Source organism: Trachemys scripta, chromosome 19 (genome assembly GCF_013100865.1).
Source record: "Trachemys scripta elegans isolate TJP31775 chromosome 19, CAS_Tse_1.0, whole genome shotgun sequence".
Classification (NCBI taxonomy): domain Eukaryota; kingdom Metazoa; phylum Chordata; order Testudines; family Emydidae; genus Trachemys; species Trachemys scripta.
Genome location: NC_048316.1, coordinates 6,746,761 through 6,752,760, shown reverse-complemented (window position 1 = coordinate 6,752,760; position 6,000 = coordinate 6,746,761). Strand labels below are relative to the sequence as shown.

The 6,000-nt window shown below is 49.8% G+C and overlaps 1 protein-coding gene across 4 annotated transcripts in view; it reads left to right on the top strand.

Annotated features, from left to right (window-relative positions):
* MIB2 (mindbomb E3 ubiquitin protein ligase 2) overlaps positions 1-6,000 on the top strand; it is a 105,225-nt gene that overhangs the window by 518 nt on the left and 98,707 nt on the right. The window contains exon 2 of one of the 4 annotated variants that reach the window (XM_034753110.1): positions 457-522. The exons of the other annotated variants lie outside the window; for them this stretch is intronic. The gene's annotated coding sequence lies outside the window, so the exon portion shown is untranslated. The remainder of the gene's footprint in view (positions 1-456; positions 523-6,000) is intronic. 4 annotated transcript variants of the gene reach the window in all.

Below are 6,000 nucleotides of genomic sequence, written 5' to 3'. Positions count from 1 at the left end.
ATGGGAAGGGGGGGGAAGGCGGGGGGGGCGGAGGAGGAGGAGGAGGGGATGGGAAGGTGGGGTGGGGGCAGCTCGTTCATGGCAGCGTCTCCCTTGCTGGCTCTTTATTCGGTCCTGGTCCCTTCCTCCATCAGGGCAGCAGAGCTGTGTTCTGCTCCTGCCTCTCTGTTGCGTGTGGGGCTGGGGGTCTGTGTCAGTGTTTCCACAGATGGTGCCATTGCCTCACGCTGGCTGAGGGGCCCCGTGGAAACGTGTGGCTTGTGGGGGGGATGTGGGTTGGGTTAAGGACAGGTGCAATCTGGGGGAGAAGGAATAATTGTGTGGTTGACTTTTCAGACTTCCCCTTCGGGGAGGGAGCTGGGGGGAGAGTCTGGCTGTTAAAAGAGTTTGTGGGGTGGGAGTACGGGTAATCTTCGGCTGTCCTTGAAATCCCAGCTTGCTTGTTCTGCCCCAAAGATCCTGACTCCTGTGTGCGTTCTCTGCATCCGCTGGGCTGGTTCCTGTAGAACCCCTGCTGGCAAGGTATCTTCTGGGCGCGACCGGGTACATCAGGGCCGGCTTTAGCAAGTGCGGGGCCTGATTCGAACAGTTTCGATGGGGCCCCAGCAGGGATGACTAAAAAAAAAAAAAAAACCACATTAAAAAAACACATGGGGCTTATACTCACCGGGCTGCACTCCTAGTCTTTGGCGGCGGGTCCTTCAGTGCTGCCAAAGACCCAGAGCGAGTGAAGGACCCGCCGCCAAAGACCTGGAGCGAGTGAAGGACCCGCCGCCAAAGACCTGGAGCACCGCCGGGTGAGTAAAAATTAAAAAGGTGCCTCTAGCCAGGGAAGGGATTCTCTGGAACTTGCCCCCCACTCTGGGCATCCCTGCCACTGGGCGCGGGGCCCTCTTAGGTGCGGGGCCCGATTCGGGGGAATTGGTGGAATTGGCCTAAAGCCGGCCCTGGGGTACATGGTGTTAATTCCGAGCCATGTGCTTGTGGGAGATAGCCCAGGGTGGGCCATCAAGTGTGCTCTGAGCTTATCAAAGCTTGCTGGGTCTGGTCCTGGCCAGAGCCAATGAAGAAACTTTAGAAGTCAGGGGAAGAGGAGAGGCTGTTAAAGCAGTCACCCTATGATAACAGCAGGGGAGACCTGAAAGCTGATCCCCAGGAACTAGAAAGGCTTGATGCTGGTTATCGTTGACTGACGGGCAGGGTTAGATGGTGGGACGAGGTGTAGCAAGATGCCTAGAGGAGTCCGGATGGGTACAGTACACAGAGCACAGTCCCACTTCAGTGGTGGTGGGACCGGTTCTGATCTTGCACTGATGTAGATCCAGAGCAACTCCGTTGGAATGGAACCACTGCCTGACTCAGCGCAAGAGCAGAATTAGGACCAGCAAAATGCTTGGTGTCTTGCTGCTGCTCAGTGTTGTGGGAAGGGGCTGAGTCCCGTTGGTCCCCTAGTGGCACTCATGGTGTTCCCAGGGCTGATGAGGTTGCTCCTTGGATTTGTTTCAGTGACTTCAGGGGGAATGAATGGACTTGTACAGCATATTAATCTGCTGATCGTAATCCTCCTGGTTGTACTACACACAATCTGCGTAAGAAATGAATGACTGGCTAGAAGCTAGGTGGGAATGTGTATCTGAGCTTCTTCTGAGGCCCTCTGCTGGGTCTGTAGACCAGCCCAGGATATTCCCACTCAGAGACACCTCAGCCAGAAGGGGAAGAAATAAATCAAGATTTGTGGTTAATGTTGTGATCCCCAAATGATTGACTAGGGGTTGCACCCGGTCCAATCTCACTACCTCTCAGTCCTAGTTCCGTAGGCTGAAGGAGAGAGGGTATGAATACAGCCAGGGCAAGGGGTGTAAATTTCACTCCCTTTCCCTGGCGTGGAATGACTCCTTGGCAGGTCTTGCCCAACGGATGAGCTCCCATCTGTGGCATTGGCTCCCCGTGGCCGTTTCCGCAGAGTCCAGGGCTGCTGGAGTCAGGTGCTGTTTGGTTTTTGTTTCTCTTCTCTCTGGTCTTATTCTTGGTGGGTGGCTTTCAGTTGTCCCCCAGGGAGTGAATTTATGTACTTCACTGTTAATTAAATGTATATTGCAGATGGGCGAGTGCTCTGAAAAACTTTAAGAGCTTCCCAATAGATTCCTCACTTCGTAAAGCACCTGCTGCTCCGTCCTGGAAATGGCTCACAAGTGAAACACATGCTGCTTTCTATGTCTGGCGCACCAGGGCTCTTATGTTTGTACAGTACTTAGACACTGTCCAGAACTGGGACAGGATGGGGGGAATATAGCCTGTCGGTGGTGGTAGGGAGAGGGCCAAATTCAGACCTGGAGTGAGCAGCTGCAACTCCATCAAAGGCCCAGCACCAGGTCTGCATTTGGCCTAATAAGAGTAGCCCACTGGCACTTACCCTGCTGTGAATGTCACTGGGTGCCTGACACAGCGGAGTGCTGGTAGCATTCTCCCTGGAGATGCTTTAGGCCAGACAAAGCCAAAATGCACTGTGGGCACATAGGACCTGCCCAGCAAGGGACAGAGTAGCTGAAGCAATGGATGCTTCCTATCTTGAATGTATATGATTCTAAGGCCAAGCTCAGTCTTGATACAAGCAGATTCAATTCCAGTGACTTGAGTGGAGCTGAGCTGGATTTGACCCCCCAGCAACTCAACGCTCCCCCTTCTGGCTAAGAGCTATCACCAGGTCGTCTGTGCCTCTCCATCCCTAGAGAAGGGATTTACTTGACTCAGACTGGGCACCTTTGTTACTTAGAAGACCGAAGAGCTGGTAATTAGATAACACCTTCTCTGATGAAGAACAGGAGTACTTGTGGCACCTTAGAGACTAACAAATTTATTTGAGCATAAGCTTTCGTGGTCTACAGCCCGCTTCATCGGATGCCTAGAATGGAACATACATATATATCTCCTCACTATATGTTCCATTCTAGGCATCCGATGAAGTGGGCTGTAGCCCACGAAAGCTTATGCTCTAATAAATTTGTTAGTCTCTAAGGTGCCATGAGTACTCCTGTTCTTGTTACGGATACAGACTAACACGGCTGCTACTCTGAAACTCTCATGAAGGACAATGAAGAAAGCATGAGGGAAGAAGGTTTAATCAGTATAATAATCCTCACCCCCAGATACCAAGCAACCAATTACTGTGGTAGCTAAATCACTTGTCTGTGATTTCAGGTTGTTGGTGGGTGAATAAGCAATTGGGAGGGGAATCCCTGATTTTACTGAGGCTTTTTTTTCCCACTGTAAATATTCTGCATTGTTATGGTTGGAGTGCTTCCACACATCACATGTTGATTGGAGTCAAAAAGAGCATGTTTGAGTAACCTTGACAATGAGCTAGCAGAATCGCTGTCCCCTTGTTCCAGTCCGTTGCCTTCTGCTCTACATCACTAATGTCCTTGTGTTTCTGTGGCAGTTACTTTGAATCATGAGGTTGAGGATTCATGTCCCTTCACCGCCAAAGCTCTCTTTCTTGAGGCAGCATGGTCTTGTGGATAGGACAGGGGCTGGGGGTCATGTGACCTGATTCTATTCTAAGCTCTGCTGCTGACCTGCTGTGTTACCTTGGGTGAGTCATGTCACTGCTCTTTGTCATCCTACTCTTTCTGGCTTGTCTATTTCTGTTGTAGCAGGGACTGTCTCATGTATTTGGAGCCCTGATCTCAGTTAGGGACCTGTAGGTGCTGCTGCAATACAAATAGGTAATAACTTTCCTGGTTGTCATCACCTTTGTTTCTTGGGGTAATAATTTTGTTTCCATTTTTATGCAGAGCCCCAATACGTTTCCCTTTCTGCACCTCCTCCCCAGTGCATCCACCTCAGACTCATGGTCTGGGGAATACTTTGTAGAGCTGTTTACATTTGATTTGTGGCAGTCAGTGTTGTTTGTGTTTTCACGTGATTTTTGAGGGGATGGGGGGGAATCAAACTTTGGAGAATTTTCTATAACCTGGTGGGTTTCTATAGCTTATTTGCATAGGCTGTACAGGGAGCATTGGGTTCTTTGTACCTCCAAGATATGGTACCCACTTCTCCCACATGGAGAGCCCACAGCATATAATCATAAAAGCATAGGGTTAAAAGGGACTGCAAGGGTCATCTAGTCTAACCCCCTGCTATGTCCTACTGTCCTTGTTCAGTCTGCAATGGCTTTTTATGCTCAGTTAAGTTTGTGACCTTTTGTGGCGCTTGGTAGCACAGTGGCTTTTTTCAGATCAGCATTCACTACTAATTCCCCGGGAGCTGTGATGTTCACTGAGTGTTCCATGCTGACACTCCGCATATGGCAGCAGCAGAGGTAGTATTGGCAATGTCATGTCTCTGTCTGAGCTTCAGCTGATGCCCCAGAAGTTTCAGAGTCTGCGGGAGTGGCGTGTATGCAGTCGTAGCGGCTGCAACCATCTCCGTTCACTTTGTTTTGGAGAGGGTTATATTCATGGGAACCTGAACCATCTCGATCAGTGATTCTGGGAGTAACTGACCACTGTAGCCTGTTCTGTGATGGCAGTGCTTTTCTGATGGTTATTGAAATGCGCCATTTTCCTTTCCTCTCTGATCTCCGTTCGTTGCATGCAGGAACTAGCCACGCTTGCCTACGGTGCGGTTGAAGTGGCTTGCTGTGGTGGTAATTTAAAGACATTCCCCAACTTGATATGTCTGCAACTACTGGGTCATGTTGCCCTTGCCTGCCTGTTCCTATTTCATCTGTTTTGTTTTTCTCCTCTTCTCAGATGTGACTATTCCCCAGGCCTTGTAGACTTCAGGGTCGTGCTGAACAGAGCTGTGCAACTTGTGACAGCTCTGATCATGCCTTTTTGTTTGAGATTTTGTTTTCGGGGGTTGATGGCGTGGAATGCAAGGTTCGGTGAGCGGAATTCCCGCCCCCCCCATATGCCTTCTGATTTGTAGCTCACCAGGGGTGCTTATCGGGGAGCTAGACTGGTGCCCTAACATAGGGTGGGGAAGGAGCCTGCTGTGTGACTTGCCTCAGTCCTTTTGTAAGCTCTGATTGAAAGACCTGGAGGACTTGGTTGATTCCAGTTTTATTTCTTCTCCTTGCTCCCTGTCGCAGTCAAGATGCGATCAGACAGAATCTCATCATCTGCTCCTGTTGATTCTCTTCTACCTCGGGAAAACACCAATTGCCATACTCTTCTAAAGAGGTCAGATGAATGGAGGTTGCTATTAGCAATGAAGAACATCTTTCCACGCCTCTGTTTTCCTAGGTTCTTGGCGGGTTGTGCTGTCCCTTCAGGATTCAGGCGAGGAACCTTTCTTGGCCAACAGCATCCTCCCCAAGATGGAAAACCTCATTACCCTGTTTCTCCTGCACAGGCTTATCCAGCTCCAGCAGGGCTTAAACAAGTAGACTCATTTGCCAGGTGGGCAGGCCTTGCAAACAAACATGCCAGGTAGATAGCCTGGCCTCGTTCCCAGACATCACTATGGCTATTAGGTGCCCAACACTTATGGGAGAGGGAGAGAACCAGGTCTCTAACCTGTCGACCTTGCCTGGATGTTCAAGAGAGGCCACCCTGCCTGCCCAGCCTCTGCTAGCCTGTCTCTTTTATTTTGGACTTCTAATGCCTTTCCTGTTGTGGCCGCTGCTAAATACTGTAAAAACCCTCTATTTTTCTCTGTCTTGTTGCTTTAGGCTCTTTGTGGAACTATAGCACCCAGGCGGGAGGAGGGAGAAATCTCATCAAGCAGAGAGTCTTGTGCATCTGATAAGCGAGGAGAGTTGAGTCTTTATTAAGCGTGGGGAGGATAAGATCTGGGCGAGTGAGAGACATTTATGCATCTCCAAAGCAGATTACTGCTATTGTGCAAACAAGGGACTTGGAAGAGTCTTAAAATCCCAGCTGCTCGGTTAGCAATAAGCACTTTGGATACAGTCCTGACACCTTAAAATTCTTGCCCTGCAGAGTACGTGCCATTGAATAACACGGAGTTCCTTTTTTGTTTTTTGTTTTTGTT